The following is a 23,560-nucleotide window of genomic DNA, read 5'->3' as shown; positions in this document are numbered from 1 at the left end:
ATTAGCTACATATTACACTAATCAGACTTCAGATTTATACAATTGTTTATTTTTCTTTCTCTGACACATATCGTCAAGTGAGATGTATACTGTCTGATAATAATAGATGCATATATCAGATAAAACCTCAATCAGAGGTAATTAAAGTGTATTATTATTTAAATTTGTAGCCTGTACTCACCTTAAACATAGGCCTACGACTAATTTTTCTCGAGTGTTACTGTCTTTCGAAATTGAGTGTTCTGTTTCTGTATTTTCTCTATTAGATTGTGAATAAATTCAAATTATTCTTTATTCGTTTTATAGTGCATACGAAAATACTGTTCCAGTTGTTTAAACAAGGTATAAAATAAATCACCATATTCCTTCCGTTTCAAGTTTTCATACACCCACTTCCGACACTTTCCTTCCTGAATGATAATAGCCGAAGCCACATTTTCGATGTCTTCTTCAAACTCTGAAGAACTGCTGGAATTACTAATTCACCTTTCATTTCTGCTATAGGAAAACTACTGAATAAAGAGCGAGTGAACTGATTGTAAGTGTGAAGTGAAATAGAGTGGTGATGTGCACCCAACACGTGCTTTCCAATTTATATGATCTCACAGAAGAAACATGCTCTGGTAAAAGTGTGATTTCACCTTCGTTTCATAGAATCAGGAATAAGACTAATGTAATTGCGTCAATCTACAACAGGCATGTCAGAAATCAGACTCTGAATGTGCAGTTATGTGCGCGGATCGCCGGTCTGTGCAGACTGCATCATTCAAGGGTTGCTCTTATCAGTTCTTAGCTGGAGGGGTGTACAATAATCTATTCTGCGCTTCTAGGGTTGGATTAAATAGGCATTTGGACATTATAAACACACTTAGCACGGTTATTATCAGTGTCTATACTTGACAACTGTAACACAAGAAACTTTAGGCTTAGATAGATAGATAGATAGATAGATAGATAGATAGATAGATAGATAGATAGATAGATAGATAGATAGATAGATAGATAGATAGATAGATAGATAGATAGATAGATAGATAGATAGATAGATAGATAGATAGATAGATAGATAGATAGATAGATAGATAGATAGATAGATAGATAGGTGGGTGGGTGGGTGGGTGGGTGGATGGATGGATGGATGGATTTATTTGTTCCATAATATTCTTACATTTGCTTTACAGCATAGAATAAAGAACATGTCCAATTCTTACGTTTAACAATAAAATGCAATACATATAAAATGCAAATATGAAATATGTACAGAATTAATACCTTAATAACAATAATATTTTATACAATGTAATATGTTTACCAGTGGCGGCTCATACATATTTAATGGCTAGTGCCAAAATCAGTGGTAGATCCAGGATACCCTAAGGGGGAGTGTAACTCTTTTTCCTACTATTTCCTCCCTGGATCCGCCTATAGTCTGAACCAAAGACAGGAAATAAGCAATAATAATAATAATAATAATAATAATAATAATAATAATAGTAATTAGAGACAAGAATTCCTTGCAAATGCATGTTTTTATAGGAACATAGGACATAACTCAAACTTAGTACTTATCCATTTCATTACTTTCCGGTTCCAAATATGTGTACTTTTCCCGTGCATATTTGCATGTTTTCGACTTTTTAGGGATAAAAACATCCATAATACATATTTAGGTAATTTTTAGCTTAATAATGCATATAATATAGATTGCATTCAGTTTAAATGCATGTTTTAATGGTTTTATGTAGACACCTCAGTTTCTCGATTTTATGTCCCATATTTTAGCTTCAGGAATCAGGATTGAAGAAGAAAAAGAAAAAAACTAAATAACAGAAAAATTAAATAAAATGTTAAGATTTTCACAATAAGGTGTTAGAAGACCTTTCCCTGGACGGAAGTCCACTTTTACAACACTTTACCGACGATCCACTATACACTGCCTGTCATAAATGAATTTATTACGTTGGATATTTTGAGAATAGTAAGTAGAGAGGAAATATAGAGGGTTCAAGGAAATTGCCGACAAATAATTTAAGTCAAAAGCATCCTCTTTCAGGGAGGTTGTAAATTCTCTTCCTTTTCTAGTACTTGTAGCAATTTAGATTCTTCTAAAATCGGAATCATCGTTAAGAAACTGTGTTTGCAGTGTGTGAATATCGTAAGTTGTTAATCTGCTTGTTTATTCTGTTTGTGCGTGTTAATGTGGTTCTAATATGTTTCCAATTTAAAGATTCCAAAAGTGTACTCTTTGCACAGTGTATTACTGTAAAGGAAAATATTTTATTAGGTCAGATGAGGATGTCGTATTTTGCGACTGTTGAAGTAAAGAATTAAGCAATGCTGTTCTGTTTCCGAATATTTTATATGACAATTGTTCTTTGTAAAAAAAATTACAAAACTTCTTTAAAATAATTATTAAATTACGATGTCCGTATTTAAATCGTATCTAGGTAACCGTAAGGTCTATTATAATTTCAGAGAAATGTACTAAAAAATTTCAAGTCGACCAGCATGTCGCATCTGTTTCACATACTGCAAGAATGCAACAAAAGAAAGAATCTTCAAAGAATTTCATAGATCCCTCAGTTATGCCCGTGGGAAAGTGGATGTAGCGGCGAAAAACAAATTGGACAGGGTCATAAATGCTAACCCGGACTGCGGATTCTTTTGTTCAGTGAAGAAGGCTATTTGTGGCGAAAACTTTAATGAAGAATTTGACCTGACACTGTCACAAATATGTTCATTCAAGTTTAAACCCGTAACTTCTTGCAATATAGAGAGGTCATTTTCTGCCTACAAAAACATATTGACTGACAAGTGCAGGAACCACACAGAAACCAATTCAAAAATGTTGTTAGGTTTTTAACTGTGCAAAAAAAGTGAAGTGAAATAAGACATTTGAAATGAAAGTAAAAGTGCATATTTTAATGCATTTTTCGCTTGATCATTCATATTTCATTGTTTGATAGTGCATGAATGCATGCATATTTTGGAATTTTATAATGCATGAAATTCTCGTCTCTAATAATAATAATAATAATAATAATAATAATAATAATGATGATGATGATGATGATGATGATGATGATGATAATCACTCACCAAAATTTATACAACTGGAGCACTTGAGCACTTTTGTTGACCAGGTTAATATGCGCGATAGATAAAACCCATTCGCAGATTCTTCTGACTTGAATGTAAATTCATCATTTTTTTTTTTTGTTGAAGTTGTCTATTTTGCAAACAAAACTCGTCAGATTCATCGTGCCCTCTTAGTGCTAAATCTAGTGCCCCACAAAATCGTATGCAATTTATTATTAAATTTAACACATATCTGTTTTTATCAACTTGCTCATTGTGTTTTGCAATCGCGAGTCTGTAGTGTGAATTTAACTGATTTTCAATGTTCACTTTACCCAGCATAGACAAACTGAAGACGTTATGCATATTAACCTTTGACTTATGATGTGTTTTTATTTTACCCCATAAATGTACTAAATCTGTCACACCCACTTTTGACCAGCTAAGTTCACCTCCGAACAGAACACACGGGAAACAGAAGAACGCATTTTTCACATCACATCCACACAACCAGTTGTTTTTCAAATAATATCTGGGTTGAATTTGCGAGATCTGTTAACTTTAGCACTTCGCTGCTTTTGATGAATATTTAAGTGCGGTGTAGGTCTGCCTAATTCTTTAACACGAAGTTTGTTTTCATATGTTGATGTTGAAAACGGAGATTTCAATAAAGCGCCAACCGAATTCATTTTTTCACAGTTCATAACACGATAACTCGACCACTATTACGATGACAACCTCACGACTTAACACGTTCACACTACAATTGGTACTGTTGTAGAAATAATGAAGTGAAAACTTTCTCAAGCCACGTTTTCAAGAAACCGGGAGAGATTTTATTATCTTATTGTTGCAGTCTTCGCTCTGTTCCGACAAAGCGGAAGGACAGAGCGAGAGGTACTGTAGTAAGGGATCGGCGTAGTAAATGCGGATGTATACAGTTTTACAAGCATTGCAAAAGCCAGCGGCAATTTGTGCCTGGCACATTTTAGATCATGCTTTAGATGCTGAAAAGGACGAGCGAACATGAGGATTGCGCGCGCATCCCATTATATTTCTTATGGGATGTAGTGCCTGGCACAGATCCATCCTCTAAACACTGGTTACAACGTGTTTCGCTGCAAAGATCATATTGACGGTAGAGATTGTATAAGCGTAACTTGTTTCTCTCAGGTTTTGAGCGGAAAATATGAATACTCCTTCTCCTTCTGTATTCTGGTAGTGCCATGGCACAACGGCACTACCGCTAAAGCCGCCCCTGATGTTTACCATTTAATATTATTATAATATTTACACAGTACTGTGAAATGTCAAGAATTCATCTACAGAATAGAAAGTGTGAGATATTAAGTAATTTTTTAGTTTTGTCTTAAATAATGCAGGGTTTTGGCTATGATTCTTAATGTCTTCAGGAAGACTATTGAACAATTTTATCGCCATGTAACGTAGTCCCCTTTGAAAGCATGATAAATTTGATGATGGCGTATGAAAATCATTCCTTCTGCGGGTATTTATACTATGTATGGCTGAGTTAGTTGGAAAATTTTCTTTATTACATAAGAGGAAATTTATTGTAGAGTATATGTATTGATTTGTTAAGGTTAGAATCTCTAATTCTTTTTAAAATAATCTACATGATTCTCTAGCCTTTGCTCCAACTATTATTCTAATGGCTCTTTTTTGTAATAAGAATATATTTTTACTATCTACAGAATTTCCCCAAAATATTATTCCGTAGGACATAATGGAATGAAAATAGGCAAAATATATTGTTTTTAAGATACTGCTGTTTAGAAATTGTTGTAACGACCTAATTGCGAAGCATGCTGAGCTAAGTTTGGGGGTTATTTCTTTGATATGATTTTTCCAATTTATTGTATTATTAATATGCAAACCAAGAAATTTGGTTGTTGATGTTTCTAGTAGAGGTATATTGTTGATAGTTGTGTCCAATGTTTCAGAGATTAAATTTGAAGTGGCTTTAAATTGAATTATGTTAGTTTTATTAATGTTTAATGCTAGTTTATTGGTTGTAAACCAGTCATAAATTTTAAGGAGAATTGTTTCTGTTTTATATTTGAATGTGACAAAGTTATTGTCTGTAATTATGATACTTGTGTCATCTGCAAATAGTATAGGATAACCTATTCCTTTTATTATGGGGCCAAGGTCATTTATAAAAATTAAAAAAAGAAGAGGCCCTAATATAGATCCCTGTGGGACCCCTGTATGAACATTTCCCCATGTTGAAGTAGATTTAAAGGAGTTATTAAATGCGTTGATTTCTACTTTTTGTTTTCTGTTCAGGAGATATGACTCAAACCACTGATATGCTATGCCTTTAATACCATAGTATTCTAATTTTTGTAGTAGAATTTTATGGTTAATACAATCAAAAGCTTTGGAGAGATCACAGAATATCCCTCCTACTTGTAATTTTTCATTAATAGCTTCCAGAATTTTATCAGTTAAATTAAACGTCGCTTGCTCAGTTGATTTATTCTTTCTGAATCCAAATTGTTCCGGAATGAGAATGTTGTATCTATCAAGATGATCATATACTCTTTTATATATAACTTTTTCGAAGACCTTTGAGGAGACTGGTAGAAGGGATATGGGCCTGTAGTTTTCGGGCGAGGTTCTGTCCCCTTTCTTGAATAAAGGAATAACAACTGAATATTTCAGTAGCTCTGGAAATACACCATTAAACATTGAAAAGTTACATAAATAAGACAGGGGCTTGGCTATTATTTGTGAACTGGCTTTTAATATTTTACTAGTAATTTCATCATATCCCGAGGAATTTTTAGACTTTAATTGCTTTAGAATTGTAATTATTTCTCGTGGATTTGTTGGAAAAATTTGAATATTTGGGAAAGTTACAGGAATAGATAGATATTTTCAAACAATCGATGGCATTATTATTGTTATTATTATTATTATTATTATTATTATTATTATTATTATTATTATTATTATTATTATTATTATTATTCTGTGGGATGTTTAGGTTATCAGTTATTGAGAGAAAATGATTGTTGAATATGTTCGCAACTTCTGTTGCATCTGATGTTTTTCTATTATCTGTTACAAGAGTGTAATCTTGTTCTTTACTTCTACACTTTCCACTTTCTTTTTTTATTATGTTCCAAGTTGTTTTGATTTTATTATTCGAGTTCAGAATAATTCCGTTACAGTAAAGTTCTTTGGCTTTTAAGATTACTTTGTGTAATATTTTAGAGTACTTTTTAAAGTGAGCTATTAATTTGGGCTCATTACTATTTCTACTTTGAATATAGAGAGACCTCTTAGTTTTCAACAGATTTTTATGCCTTGTGTAATCCAATTGTTTTTAGATGTTTGAGAATTTTTGTACTTTACAGGAAAACTGGATTCAAAGATATTTAAGAATGTATTATGAAACACATTGAATTTACTATTCATATCACCATTACTCAGTTATACTTGACAAAGTAGTGGTTTGTAAAGCATAATTTATTAAAACGATTTTTATATACAGGGACGCCATTTTATTTTTACTTCAATTTTTATTGTACCTGAGTTTTGAATGTACTTCACTCCCACCCCTTCTACTAATGAAGTTCAACCGTCCTCCACACAGATCCAAGACCACATATACAGTCATAGTAGTTTTACGGTCATAGTAAACAGTACGTTCCAAAAATATGTTCGCGTTTTCCAGTGACGAAAGAGCTTTCAATATTGAATCATTTTCGCACAGGTACTGTCGTCCATTTGCCTACGTCGTATCCCGGTTTTCCCCACCAGCTTTTATTCGCCAGCTAGTGGCTGGGCTGTCTTAGCTCTTTTCTGAGAACATTAATTTCTGTTAGGAATTGGACGTCTACGTAATATTATACCCATACAATTGTTTAAAATAACTTAAATAATAGGGCCTTGTTAAGTAATTAACTGTCATGTGATTTCCTCCCTTTCTACGACCCTGCGACATAACCACTTGGACGGACAGTAGATAGCATGTCTGAGTAATTTATCTTTTCGGATCGGGCAGAAGTGAAGATTGAATTTACAGTACGTAAGGTACTCTTTTATAGAGTAGATACAGAATTATTTCAACATGAGTTACTAGTACGAAGAACGAAACTGGTAAGTGGGATTAGGTACAATAGTCTATAGTGCGATAATATGCACATTAGAACTGAAACCTATATCGAAATGAACGGCCAGCATTTAAAAAAATGCGTTTAAATATCCATATTATGATTATTTTTCAATTTAACTTCATTCTCTATATTGTATGCTAATGTGCTGTCGACAGTATAATACACTGCATAATGAATACGTCAACATGGACAGCTCAGTTCGTGAGTAAAAACACTCATTGTTAATACTGTACCGTATTTTGATTAAACAAAAACTTAATGAAAATTATCAAACTCAAAAGCGCAATATTTCATAGTTTATGTAAATGGATGAACTACTTTTCTTCCCTCCTATACCTAGTAAAGTGATATGTTTGTATATTACGCCAGTATCATCGAACTTTAGTCGTGGAACAGGGTAGCAAACGGCGTTGATCCAGAGGTATAGGCAAGTTAATATTAAAAATGTTAGTAAAAATAAAATGATGTCCCTGTAGTATTTGAAGAAAAAGAATATTGCAGTAATTTCGAAACAACAAAAACGAACACAGTATTTCATTTTACGTAGTAAGGTACTAATTATTTTAAATAATAGACCCTATTCTTTCATTGTTCGTCAAGCATTATTATTTATTGGGACCATTGGTACACAAATGTTAAAAAAAATATACTCCCAATTAATTACTTGCAGTAGGACATTGTGACGGTTTTACACTGAAATAATTTCCTTGCTGTACCGGTATGTCAATATAAATTAACATTAATGTTAATAAATGATATAAATTAAGCTTAGAATTTAAATTCACATATAGTTTATTTAGAAAACGTTGAGAGCAAGTATCGACAAGTTGGAAGCGTTACTGAAGGAAATTAAAAGTGTAGTTCACAAGCTGTGAAGCGAAGATATTCTATTTATGTTAGGTTTAAATATTTATTAATGTAAATATATTAGCATAATATAGTGACGTAAGACGGAAAATTTGCCATTATATATTTTTCCAGAAAAATTTTCCGCCTTGCAAATAGTTGCTTTCTTCGCTCCTTACAATCTCAAGCGCCTTAACCCATTAATGCCCAGAACATTTTTTGTGGTTTTTAGAACTTATATTCATATTCTACCATCACAATGATATGAAATGAACATCTGAATATTTTTCCAGAAAATCCGGACATTATTAGGCTTTTATAGGCCTATTATTGAAGTGCCAGGAAATCCTGCCACTGGGAAATAAAGACATCAAAAATACACTTATTAAGTTATCATATTCAAAACCTCGAAATATGTTTGCAAATCATACATGTTATGAACTTTTCACTTCTTTCACATAATTTATACTGCGCACAAAGGCTACAGATGTTGAAATAATTGTTTACATAGGAAAAATATATTTAAAAACAATACATTTTACAATGTGCTGCTCAGTTTTCAGTGTGATAGATTTTCTGACATTCTGGATGCAGTGGTACACTACATTTTTCAAATACGAATGCTGTACGACGTCCACACTGCTTGCATCGTGCATTAGAATGTTCACTACGGATGATCCAGTGATCAATCCTGTCGAAACGAACATTATCGTGAGCTACTTCTCGAATTTGAAGTGTTGAGCAAGGAGAATTTCTAGGTTTCCCATACTGGACTAGGATTGCATTGCTGTTAGAGGGTGCGATAAAGCCTCCACGCATTTAGACCCCATGCAAACAGGGTCCACCACCGCTTCTGTAGGTTGCTACATATTGATCATTGGAATGCACATCACCCATATTATACAGTGCAACTGAATGTTACTGGCTTATTTGAATCGTCCTCTTTGTCTTGGAACTCCAACGTTTAGCTTTTCAAATTCAAGTCGTTTTACCAACATTGCTGGCAACTCGAACTACACTATTGTCATTCCATTGCACTAAAATTACATCATCTGCAACAACAGTCTCCATAGCTCCTCTCTCTTCCTTTGGAATTTTTAATTTATTTGTAGGAGGAGCCTTATGCACCCTGTTGCGAATTGTTCCTGTTGCTCCAATGTCTTCAGCAGCTAGGTCATGCATAAGATCAATGGACGTGAAATTGTTATCAAAAAATACATGACTGCCCTTTTGCATATCAGTCTTCTTTAGAAGTCCAAAAACAACATCAAACCCCTGTCCTTTCCCTGAAGTTCGTAGGTCCGTACTATTGTCTCATGCTCCACATGCAGCATATAGTCATCTGCAGCACAAAGAGACCAGAGATTGAAACCAAACCTTATTGGTTTTGCTCGAATGAACTGTCTGGTTCCATGTCTGCCATGATACGGGACAATTGTCTGATCAATATTCAGATGTTCTGGAATGTCACAGACTTTGAATGACTTATTTAGTATATCGAAAATTGGTCCAACTTAGCGATCATTAGAAATTTTCATATTATCAGCAAAATGCAGTCGTCTCATAATATCGTCAAAAGTATTCCACCTTATTGAATCAGAAATCAAAATGTAAATCTGGTAATGTATTCCAATAAAGTCGCCTGTATGGGAGTTTATTATAGCCAGAAATCAAAAGAATGCCAAGAAAAACTAAAATATTATTTTTTGTTGTAGAGTCAGTAGAATGAGTAGATAGATTTTTCTGAATAAAGTAGAACCTACTTTGGTCCAAGATCAAATCTATGAGCTCGGTGGTGGTGGTGGTGGTGGTGGTGGCGATGGTGGTGGTGGTGGTGGTGGTGGTGGTGGTGGTGGTGGTGGTGGTGGCGGCGATGGTGCATTACTTTCGTTATCAGAATCAGAATCAAATTGGGCGTCACTCTGCAGCGTACGCCAAGGTAAATGACAGAGCCCTCATTTGAATCGGTGAGTGGAAAAGCAGTAACATTCCAAAATCAAGCTTTCGAGAAAATGAAAGAAAACTGTTTTGTGACTTTATTTTTACTTTATTAAAAAAACTTACAATGGGTCACATTTACTACTAGTTACAAGTATCTCAGCCTTTATATTTGTTTGTTAATATACACATTGGTTTTTAAGATTTGATTGTTTAAAGTTTGGGAATGTTACCCTTTTTCCAGTCAAATGTAATATTGGTTAAAATGAACAGAAATATTTTGAACTTGGTAAGTTTTCTTTATAGCGTAACGCAATTTCACTAAATTTCTTGAAAAAACATACAATTTGAATACATATACATTGACACATCATCATCATCATCATCATCATCATCATCATCATCATCATCATCATCTGCACCTTCTTCGGCATCATCAGTAGGCCAAGTTAGTCGTTCTTCATAGAAGGAAAGATATTCTTGTGGAATGTACTGCAGTATTTTTCCTACATCTTCAATCTTCTTTTTCTTTATTGCAACTTTGTTGATGTATGCCTGTACGAGTACATCTGGAACTGGTGCGTCATTCCCCTTACTCAGCTTAAATTTGTATGCAGCAAAACTGTCTATAAACTCAGAACAACGGACAAAACCTTTTTCCACTTGTTTGAAGATGTTGTGTCTATCTTTACTTATAGTAAATGGCACTTTCCTTGGTGCCAAAAGTCCTGTCACAAGGCATGAAGCTGTGTCCTCTTACAGGGTAATATTGGTGAATTTCTTTGTAAGAGAAAGCAACAGCCTGCACATTGTGTTCTGCCTGCTACATGCATCACAAGAGACATGAAGAATCTCGACTTCCAGTGGGACGAAGGTTTCAATGAAATTGAGCAAAAATGTACACACCTCATTGGGTCCTTTCTTGGCTTGTCCTTCTGGGTAGTTATAAAAGACAGATTGTCCAGTTTTCAGGTCATGGACGTTGAACACATACAGTAGCGTGCAAATTAATCCAAACAACGTAATTACTTATACAAAAACACTCAAACGAGATAAAAAAAAAAGGATCTAAGACATACCTCAGTAATCTATGTGGCCTCCCTTGTTCCTAATAACAGCTCTGAGACGATTTGGCATGGATTCCACTAATTTCCCACAAATATTCTTCATTACTTCATCGCAAAACCATACACCAATGAGGGCAGAAATCATCTTCTCCTTTGTAGCACAATCCATTTTTTGCATTCTTCTTTTGCAAATTGACCACAAGTTCTCAATGGGGTTGACGTCGAGTGAGTTGCCTGGCCAGGGGAGTACCTGAATATTCTTCTTGTTGAAGAATTCCGTAGTTTTTCGAGACGTATGGCATGGTGCCAGGTCTTGTTGGAACACACCTCTGCCATCCAGAAATGATTTTTGCAGCTGGGGTACGATTCTGGTTTCCAATAAGTGAATATATTTGTCAGAATTCATCATTCCTTTGACAGGTATTAATGCTCCAGGCCCTTCATGTGTAAAATAACCCCAAAACATTACTTTACGGGGGTATTTGGGTGCTTGTTGGAGATGAGCTGCTGTTACTTTTTCGGATCCTTTCCATATGTAAGAAACACGGTGGCCGTGGACCTTGAAATGAGACTCATCGGAAAAAAGTACATTCTTCCAGTCATTCACTGCCAGTGTTGATGTAATTTTGCCCACATTAAGCGTTTTTTGCACATAACAGGGGTTAGCAGTTGCTTCTTAATAGGCTTACGAGCCCTTCGTCCAGCTTCCAAAAGCCTACGCCGCATTGTTGTGACGTGAATATTCGCCCCAGTGGTAGCCATTAACTCGCGGGTTAAGTCGACAGCAGTTAGTCTAGGATTTAATTTACTTTTCCTGGCAATTAAACGATCATTTGCAGGTGAAGTCTTCCTTTTCCGGCCACAGTTTCCTTTTTTCTGGGGTGTGATGGATCCAGTCTCCCTGTATCGTTTTATGATCGAATTAACAGTAGCCAAACCGATGTGACATTCTGCAGCAATTTGCCTCTGTGTCATAGAAGAATGCTCTGCTAATGTTATAATTTTAGACCGTTTTCGTGGAGTTGTATCCATTTGTGAAGACGACAGAATGTACACAGGATTGCAGTATTAAGTCTTCAACACAACTGAAATGCTTGTAAGTACAAAACGACAGGCAAAATGTCACATATTATAAAAAAAAATAACGACAGACCTTCAACAATGGAATTACACATACTACAAATGTCAATTAAAGCGGTATGAGCAGCTGTGAGGCCAACAATGACAGAAAATGTAAAAATATGTCGTGTTCGGATTAATTTGCACACTACTGTAATACCAAAGTTTTCTCAAATAAAACATTTCTTGAACTGGTAACAAAGGCAGGGGCAAATTTTCATAAAATCAAAAACAATATCACTAACTTTTGGATCATTTTTGCTCAACTCTGTCACACTCTGAAGTTTATTATAAAATTTTTTGGCCTGCCGCTTATGTACTACAAGCTCAACTTCAGCAGAATGCCTTGCAGCTTCATTTAGAGTTGTTGATTTTATTTTAGTATTCAACTCCTCGCAGGTAGAACAAACATCTACCTGTGGTCGTCCAAATCTGTAGGCAAAATTTTCGTGGAAGTATCGAAAATAATATTCATATTTCACTACATTTTTACACTGTGGATGTTTTTCTAAAAATAACTGATGCATTTGGTCACAGATAACTCTGCATCTAGGTAAGTTATAGGGTTAGAGCTGTAGTGAGATGTGTGTGTTGGAAAAGATGCAATATGCACATGAATTTGAGCATTTACAAAGACTGGTAAAATATTTCCTCTATTAACATGCTTTCCTCGACCATCTTCTGGTGTTTTCTTGGACTCTATAAGAGTAGTTAGTCGACTCACTGCGTTATTTGAACTAGCAAGTAGACTTATAAGAGCTTTTCGGCACACCAGAACTCGGACATTACCTTTCATTGCATAAAAGGTAAAGGATGACGTGTTTTCTTTTGAGTTTCCATTCACTGGCCGATGCCTAGCCACTTCTTGCCTACTTATGAAGCCCATCAAATAAACATCTTTTTCATTTTTTGGCCGACCATTGAACACTGTTTTTATGATTGTTTCTTTTTCAACATTTGAAAACGTATTTGTACACCTTTTTTTCGACAGTTACAGTCTTTGCCCGTTTTTTTTTTTTTTTTTTTTTTTTTTTTTTTGGTCTCGACTAATACACCTTTGTAAGTTGCAAACTCTTCTCCCCTACTCCTAGATATTTTCTCCATTTCTTTTGTATGTGCATTCTTGTTCACATTTCCTTTCTTTCTTCTTGGCTCATTACCTTCCTCTTCTAACATTATTGTCTTTTACTCAAAGACACTAACTTCAAAAACTATTTTCCAAATCTTTCAGACAGAACAAGTCTGATCAAACATAACCTGGAACGTCTGTAATAACAAAGTATTAAAACAGTTAAGAAACGAAACGATTATTACAGTGTATGCCACGCTCCAAACATACCATATGAAAACTAACACAATTGTGTTCCACTATTGAGTGCAATAAAAGTAACATTCCTGGAATGTTACCGTTCGTCTACTCAACTCCAAACACGGGTCCATGCTATTGGCATTAGGATGATAGGAATATTACTCATCTCCTGCTCAATAGGTAGAACTATGATATATGAACAATTATGCTATCTCAGTTTATTTTTGCATTTTTTGGAATGTTATCCCTTTTCCACTCACCGATTCATTTGTTCCGGCCTCAGGTTGCTCCCGTGGAGGAAGAATGACAACATTCAGTCGTCTGCGATTCTCATTACTCCGTATTTATCATATAACACATTTCATTGACAGTGTGCAGCCTGAACTGCAAAAATATTCAAATCAGTATAGGTATAATATAAATGACTAAGTTATATCCCAGTGGTAGGAAAACCTGCCATCAATGTTTAGGTTACAATAAAGTACGTTATAAATTATGAAATGATGTCAGTCACAAATTATTCAAGTAGTATGGTTTATTGACTATGTATTTTCATAATCAGGCGTCATTTGTTGCTTTAAAAATGTGTACTACTTGCACACTTTCTCCCTCGTTGCAAGCCATCTTTTGAAGGGAAGTTGAACCGTGACTTCGAACCAATGTACCGATGCAATCAATTAACTAATGTTGTTAAAATTCGAGAATACCATGCGGAGTATATCTTAGAATCTATTGTTGCAGTATTCATAACAAAATTATTTATTTATACATTGTTAAAAATTTAAAACCTGTCATGGGCATTAATGGATGTATCCCTCACAATATTCTCATCACTTACCAGCTTATGAAATGAAAGTCGTAAGTCGTCTAATCTTTGATGGCTGTGTTAGTACAGATTCCAAAACAACGCCAATGTCAAGTTCATTTTGCCGTGAGAGTACTGATTAACTTTACTAATCTGATCTAAACTGTCACAATACTATTACCTCGACATGGGCTGATCAAAACCTTTCATTTTAAAATAATTATTGTTGGCTGAGGAAAACATTATAACAATTATGTTATATGATTCATAATTTCCCTTCTTCGTTATCTGTGAACTCCTCACTTTATTTATCATAACTCATTCACAGACAGCCAAATCAGTACTCGTACTGAAACTGACTTACTGAAAGAAAAGCTGATATGCCGTTGGAGGCGTGTATAGCCCTGTCGCGTTCCCCTCCGAGGTGATTCACTCCCTCCAGGTAGGAGAATAGAAAGTGCACATCGCACAGAGACTACTGCACAATGTGCAGGGTTTTGACATGCCTGATCTACAACATGGGACACCTTACTTTATTTTTGTTCCAAAGTGAGCCAAATTATGGCATTTATAGCCCTTAAAACTTCACCATCGTCAATTAAAATTTTACCATTTTATTATTCCACATTTTTTTAATTTTCTAGGAACAACAGGTGCCCATGCAGCAGAAAGGCATTGACGTCGAGAATGACTTGCAGTGCATGGAGTGGGGCCCTTTAACTAAACCGTCGAACATCTGGCTGCAATAAGATACCAGACAATGGAATGGGATACCAACGGAAGAAATGATGGTGGACTAAATGTTTCACTAACAAGGTAAGACCTTGCGGCTTCATCCTTTTTATTGGGTCAAATAATTGAATTAGCATGAACTGTTACTCCAGCAGTAATTCTGGTCTGCATTACAGTAGCAGGAAACTGAGGGTTTAAGATTATTTACCTCTAGAAATATAAAGCTTTTGCTTTGAGAAATATGTTGCTGTTGTTGTTGTTTTCTAATGCCAGGCGTTTGACAATAAAGTCATTTGACCTCTTGCACTCCAATATTTTTCAAAGATATTATTATGGTCAGCTACTGAAGCACAGATTTTGAGGTGTTCCGAATCCATTTCTTGGTTTCAGTTGCACAATGGGCAGTTAGGGGACTGATATATTCCAATTCCATGCAGGTGTTTGGCCAAACAATCATGGCCTGTTGCCAATCTAAATGCAGCTACAGACGATTTTCGTGGTAAATCGGGAATTAACTGTGGATTTTGATGCAGAGAGTTCCATTTTTTCCCTTGAGATTGTGTTATCAAATTTTGTTTGTTGAAGTCTAAGTATGCAGATTTAATAAATCTTTTCACAGAGTAATACGTAGATTTAGTAACAGGTCGCTTTGAGAAGTATTCATGTTAAATTAATGCATTTTCACAAATCTTGTACGAGCAATTCTCCTTAATTCTTGAAATTATTTCGTAGATATTTTTTCATAGCTATGTTCCAATGTGTGGAAACATGTAAATTTTAACGACGATAAAACAGTATGTTCTTCTGTATAGGATATTGTGTTGGGTTACCATACGTCCTCTTTTCCCCGAACATGTCCTCTTTTTTTAAGTAAAAAAAAAAAAGTGTCCGGTCGGATTTTACGAAAAATGGCGATATGTCCTCTTCTTTTACTCCAGGAAAAAAATTACTTTTAAGAGTAATCTCGCTGTGTTGCATACGGAATAAGTATTCTGCGCTTTTGTTGGAAAATACAGCTGATCCATATGTTTCCAGCTTCGAAATCATACTTTTCTTCTCAAAGCTCTATTCCTGCAGTATTTAAAAGATTTAATGAGAATGAACTGAGTGAAGCAAGGTTATTATTTGTCCACTCATTACTGTTAGTCTTACACAACAATATACTAGAACTAGAGAAAGAATCAAATTCTGTCTCTGAAACAGTTTCCATTTTAGAATCCGCTTTAGATAGGTAAAGTACTCAAATAAGAGACAGGGCCCTAATAAGAGATACATTGTTAACTTCTTCGGTATACAAATCTAATCTTTCAGGTAAAGCTTCCTGTAAAGCAGATTTGAATAATTTCAAGGGAAAAATTGTTCCGGGGCCAGGTATCGATCCCGGGACCTCTGGTTGAACGTACCAGCACTCTGCCAACTGAGCTACCTGGGAACTCCACCTCACACCATCTCAACTTTTCCCTTTATATCCACACAACTCGCGTGGGCTGACGAAAAACCAGAGACCCACATCGAGTGCACACAAACTCTGTGTGACTTGAAATTGTGGTTTTCTGTTAACGTACACAGTGACGTATATATTATGCAAATCTAATCTTTCAGGTAAAGCTTCCTGTAAAGTAAATGCTTGTGTACGTTAACAGAAAGCCACAATTTCAGTCACACAGAGTTTGTGTGCACTCGATGTGGGTCTCTGGCATTTCGTCAGCCCACGCGAGTTGTGTGGATATAAAGGGAAAAGTTGAGACGATGTCGGGTGGAGTTTCCGGGTAGCTCAGTTGGCAGAGCGCTGGTACGTTCAACCAGAGGTCCCGGGATCGATACCCGGCCCCGGAACAATTTTTCCCTTGAAATTACTCAAATCTGCTTTACAGGGAGCCTTACCTGAAAGATTAGATTTGCTCAATGTTTGTCCTTCTAAGGCATCGTGTTCTTTGTCTAACCTCAGTTGCAAGTAAGCAGCTGAGAGCAGCCAAAGTAATTTTTCACACTTTGGAACTTTTTAGTGGTTTTTGTTGAAGAAGTGAACAACAGTTAATGTAAGCTACAACAAACTTATTATTAATTTTTATAAAAGTGCTAGCAAAATGTTGCATATAATAAGGTAGATTGCTAACAAGGAAGAGAATAATTTATAACCTTGGGTAGGTATTTCATTTTTATTTATTCCGTTCTCTACTAAGAGATACCTATGGGTGCTTTTAGGAGATAGTATCTCTTATTTAGAACCCTTATTTGATATTATTATGATGCTCAACTTTGAGATATACGAAAAGCGTTAATGCTTCTAGTCGTGTCGGTTTGTCTGCCAGTAACTACATAAGAATCATTGATTATAGTTCACGTTAACACTTTGTTTGTTAAAAACATAAAATTGTTTAGTCACATGTTAAAAAGTGTTAAAATTTTTAAAAAAGGTATATACCTTGGTCAGACGGCCCATTTCGACGTGATGTTACGTCTTCATCAGTGTCTCCTGAACTACTGGTGATCTTGAATTCTACGATGGTATAGGTAATTGCCCGTTCCGGCTTCAAAGGTCGCTCCATCTTTTCATCGGTCGCCCCGGATCTCTTCGTCCTTTTGGTTTATAACTTATTGCTTTTTTTAGGAAGTCTGTAGTCGTCCATTCTCTCTACATGTAATTTCCAATCTTGTCTGTAATTGTCTATTTTATCAATAAGTGAGTATACTCCTAGTTCCTGCCTAATATCTTCATTTCTAATTCTATTTAATCTCGTGCATCCTTTTACTTTCCGCAAGAATCTCATCTCTGCCGCTTGTATTTTACTAACTTCAGGTTTTGTTGTAACCCAGCTTCAATATATCATCTCGTCTAAGCATTAATGGTTTTTGTGAATTTAAAAATGATGTCGTTCTAATAATCTTATTCTTAATGTAGATAGAACATCATGTTTATTTTTTACTAATAATTAAACTGCGGGAGTGCGGGCCCTTTACCGTCAAGTTAAGTATGACTGGAGCGTTCCGTGGCGAGTGTACTGAACTCTCAGGTAAGCAACTCACTGTGCGTGCTTCAGACGTAGTCTTGAGTATATGAATTGCATACATACAATAATCACACATTTCATACTTATCTAATTGATGTGATGTCGACGGAATCCTTTTCTTTACAATAAGGAATTACAATATACTCCTACAACTATGTACATATGTAGATTGTCAAAGGAGAAACTTCTGCGTGTATCAGTTAGAATATGTTTGTACTGCGAAAATCTTCTACCGACATCAAATGAGGTTAATGGAAAGTAAGTGAAAAGGTTTACATTGTCATTTAAGTTTTTGTCCTGTTTTTTCACCAAACTGTTCAACACTGTATAGCCATTATTTTTTATTACACTACTGTATGTAATTTGTCATTTACCTTATCAGGATACAGTCCTTGGTATACCTTGTTAATTGTTTCCGATACTTTCTTAATTAATTTAATATTTTGGCAATCGTATTCTGGTACGAAATTGGTAAATATTCTTTACGTATTGTTGCTGCTCCTGGAATATGTTGATTTGTGTATTTTTCCAGAAATGATCTAAAGTGGGGGTTGTCCAAAATTCTGAATGGAATGTTTGTGTGTACTAATATGTCACATAAGTCTATATCGAATTGTGACCGACTATTTGAACTCGATTGGTACTTGTTTGAATTGTGTTCAACATTTTCCTTGTGTGCTTTACTATTAGAGTGTCTTTCAAAATAGTACTTCTTAGGTCGTAATAATCTGAAATTATACACGACACATACAACATTTTCTCCTTAGGTTAAATATATCGCTTCCGAATTGTTCCATCAAATTATTTAGTATCGCATTTCGTGAGCGAGTTGTTTTAGGCATTGTAATATCGTTGGGTGAGATCCAGACTGTTCTAAGTCCAACTTTTTATAAGAAAGAAATCTGTGTTTCATTGTGTTTCAGTTTTTGTCTGCATATATGAATCGAACAAAATTGTAAATATTCCTCTCCATAAGGTTGCTATGAAGCTATTCCAAATTGTCTCATGAAGCTTTGAATGTCAGGAGCTTAAAATAACTCTTCTGAAAAAAAAAAATAGTAAAATGGACTTGGAACAGTCTGGTTCTGGGCCATCAATATGTGTCATTTCACACAAGCAATTCTTTAGTATGACAGCTAAACACACTCTGAATGTTTCGGATTCGATGCACGGAACAGTACGACGAAAGGCGAGAGAGACTTACCTACATCATACTCTATACCCCTCTGCATAGTCAACTGTAATTGCCGTTTTAGGGCCCGCACTCCCGCAGTCTACTAATAATGTTGTTGTTGTTGTTATCAAATGCTTGGCTTTGACAATGAAGCCATTAGTTCTCTCATTCTCCTATAACGTTAATTTTACATATATAGTATTTTAATGACAACTTTAATCTTAAATCATCCTGGAAGACTAACTTTCTTGTGTCATGCTCGATAAGTATCTTAGTTATCTTTTTACATTGATGACCTTTATAATGCTTTAGACTCAGTAAGGGGGGCAAAGGCTAATTGGGATTTCCCAGTCTCTGATCGGGTCAAAAACCCTGATGAAACTGATATTTAACCCTTGTGGTGAATTTCGGTGAAGTCCGGTGGGCCTAATTAGTCAAATCCACTCTCCTCACCGCCACGCTGGGGCCCCCTGGGATCTTTTAAGATGCGAAAGAGAGAGTGGTGTGCGGAAAGCAATGGGAAGCATCCGCATTTTCTACATCCCAAGAAGAATAAGATAAAAGAATTGCATGATGAGACCTTGTCTGGTAAAAAATTCCGGACGTAAACTATCCCCCCAATCGGATGTCCGGGTGGGGGATACTGGGCAAGGTCATGTCATGACGTATGACAACACAGAGAAGAAAGGAAGAATGAAGAGCGCACCGTTGGAAAGAAGATCGACGACTGCAACGTGGGAGAGAAGACCGAATACTGCACCGAGTTATCTGGATACTACACCGCTGCCAGGTAAGTTGGAAAACATGAAGGAAGCAATGAGAAAAAACAGAGTGGATGTGATGGGAATATCAGAAGTGAGGTGGGAAAATAGTGGTGAGTTGATGAGTGATAAATAGGGCTCAGAAATTGATGAAATATATTTTTTCTGAGACATCACAGACAATGAAGGATGCAATATAAATTCATTTCACTCCAACACAAACCAATATAGCATAATTTTATTTTGAGTTTATTTGCATTTTTTTGGTATATTATTGTTTATAGGTCATTTTATAGGAAATGTTCTACTTTTTGTTATATTTGTTCTTTTGAACGGACTTTTTTTACGATGTAATCATAGCCTACATTCCAAAACCTAATGCAGATTGCACCATGCAGGAAAAATCTTAACTCCTGATGGTATGTGTAACGTGATTGCCCCCATTCAACGCAACAGTACAAGTACTGCAGCTGCAGTGCTCGCAGTCAGCATTTTGTATCTTACAAGTGAAGACAGCATTGATAGAGAAAGTGCTGTTTCTATACAAGTTTCTCAAGACTTGCTGGCTGATCCTCAAATTAAGGGATGTGTCATATATCAATGGTAACTTTTCAATTTTAGCAAAACCATTACCATGGCTAGAGTAAAGAGATGGGAGCATTCATTCAGCTGTTAAAAAGATTAAAGGCTTTGAAGAACACTTGCAACAGTGAGTAAGAAAAATTTGACAAGAAGTTAGAGAGAAAATGAAAAAAAAGTATTGGAAAACAACATTGGATACCAGTCAATGTCTAAAGTCGAGAAAGTTCTGCAAGGTAAAAACATTGACTTCAGTGTTTTTGATGAATATTTTTCACCAGCGGACTTTGGTCACTTCAAGTATATGCCCATGACGTCAGTTGAAGTAGAGAGGAGTTTTTTAATTTTCAAGAAAACCGGCGATCCTTCAAACCCTAGATTCTACGAATCATTATTATTGTTATTATTATTGTTATTATTATCATTATTATTATTATTATTATTATTATTATTATTATTATTATTACTATTATTACTATTATTACTAATATTATTAAAATCTTGGTCGTTTTCTTAAATTTTGATGTCACATTTTCACTAAGTTAAGGTCATTTTATAAGCCATTTTCCTGTGATTTTTAGGCCATTAACTTCTGAGCCCTAATTATAAATACCATATTTACTCGCGTAATTTCTCCCCCTTTTTTTTTTCAAGGCTTAGGAGTGAAAATTCGGGGGGAGGGGGGAGTTATGCGATGACTATAAAAATATTAGGGGTAAACTGGTCATAAATAACATCAAACAAATAGTGCACTGTTGAAAGTCTAATGCAGGCCTGCACAACGTTTGGGCTCTCCGAGCCGGCTCACAGCTAATGAGTGGAATGCAGATATTAGCTGCGCTCTGTGTAAAAGTGGACTGGAAGAAGTGGTGATCTCGTACAAGATATACAGAAAAGGAAGTACTGTTACCAGTGCTTATGAAATGAATTCCCGTTCAGTGTTTTCAAAACTATCTTGGACTATTATTAATTAATAAAGAAATATTTATTTTACAGAAATAATAGAAATTTTATAGCTACTTAAATGTACAATATCATTTTGTTATATTTTTATTTATCAGTACATCAAAACGAGGTTTTATGCTATTGGCAGCTGAAAGGAATAGTAGCCTAGTGATCGTAATGAAACATCAGTTGCAGATGTTCGATGTCTGCCTTGATTAAAGTTGATTATAGAAAACAGTTGCTCACAAATATAAATGTTGAGCCATACATAGCAATCATTTTCACAGCCAGCCTGTGTAGTCGTGGATATTATTGCTAATGTTTAGTCTTGTAAAATCAAAAGGCTAGTAATATTATTCAAACGATCTTTAGCCCTTAGGTCACATTGAAGATCAATAAGTTCGAGCAGTAAATCGTTAAATGTTAAATGTTATGTTCCGTCTTTTAGATTCCTCCATACTGTACTGTAGCAGTAGGTAATCAACGTGAAACAGTTACTGAGAGTAGGCCTACACACTGCACTTCACAAGATAACTGAGTGGTCGTTTCCCTCTCTTCTACCTGTAGCAAGTCTATGTCATTCTGACGTAGCCTATCTTCCCCTCCGTTTCGGCGAGCGGTAAACACGACTCTCCCGCTCCGAAGGAGCGCGTGCGCTTGTTGAGCGCTGTTTGTGCAGGCCTGGTCTTATGTAATAAGCTTAAATAATTTTAGTACTAAATAACTGTAATCTGTGACAATTTTGGTAATTAATTAAACGAATTATTAAAGTTTTGCGATTTTTTCGTCCTGTAAGCTGTGTCTTGGTTACATTGCCGGCATCTTGTGGCCGACTTCGGACTCATCCCTGACAACTTTCTCCTCATAGTTGAGATTAACTACACTGGCGCTGTGACACAATAACATTGTAACCTATGCACAATGATACCTAACCGTAGTCTGACTGACTGACCAAATATCGACAGATGCGCAGGTGACTGAGATTGAGGTACCATTAGGGGTCTGTAAAAGGAGATGGATTCGACCATGGGTTTTCCACGAATTCCGTTGTGCTGTATCTGAAATCTTCATAAGGGCGTCCAAAAATTGTAGGCCTAGGTAATTCACATTGTATCAGAGGGGAAAATTGCGCGAGAAATATATTTTATCTTATAATATTATATATGAAAAATCTAGAGGGGGGAATTACGAGGGGAGGAAATTATATGAGTAAATACGGTAATTATAAAAAATATATCCTCCATCACAATGCACTGATTTGTAAGTCAATTAAATAAACATTCATGATTTATATAGGCTTGGCTACTGGCTACGGGTGGATTTTAAAATGTCTTATAAGGTCAAAGTAATACGAACAAAGTAAGATGTTTGAGAAAACAAACTTCAAAGTGTGCAATTTAGTTATGTTGTTCAATGTTTGCATTGCTTGACAGGAATTATGCCGAACAAGAGCCAGCTTGACATCAAGATGGCTCTGGAGAGGGCGAAGATCATGTACAGGAACGCCGTCATAGATGCTCGTAGAGATGATGAAGGTAATATTCCGAATAATGGTGAAGAGTTGCGCTCTGTTCACAGTGACTATAGTAAGTCAACTATATTTATCGTAAACATTCAGTTACGGCTAACAATAGTACCTTCAGGGCAAAATTTTAATATTTTTATTTCAAATTTCCTATTCATTAAACCGAAATACCGGTACTCTCTCCCACATTTTCTAAGTAAATTCAGATGAAAATGAAGTGTATGAAAGGAAGGAAGAATGAGCTTTTTTTGTATTTAAATTCATGGTTTAAAACAATAAACAAAGCTCGAAACTTAGGAAGTTGCACGTGGCTAAGCGACCCGATTTCAGTGTCAACAAATTCCGCTTTCAGTACAGAGGTACCGTACTGTCAGATCTGCTAGATCTGGCTGGAACAACATGTTGATAATATTATGGTAGATTGAAACACGTAATTTTATAGCATATATACAGAGCGTTTCCGAAGTGGTGTTAAAAACTTTCAGGGATGATGGCGAAGGGCACATGTATCAATTTGAGATAAGGA

Source organism: Periplaneta americana, chromosome 3, assembly GCF_040183065.1.
Source record: "Periplaneta americana isolate PAMFEO1 chromosome 3, P.americana_PAMFEO1_priV1, whole genome shotgun sequence".
NCBI classification, from domain to species: Eukaryota; Metazoa; Arthropoda; class Insecta; order Blattodea; family Blattidae; genus Periplaneta; species Periplaneta americana.
Note: the sequence above shows the minus strand (reverse complement) of the source record.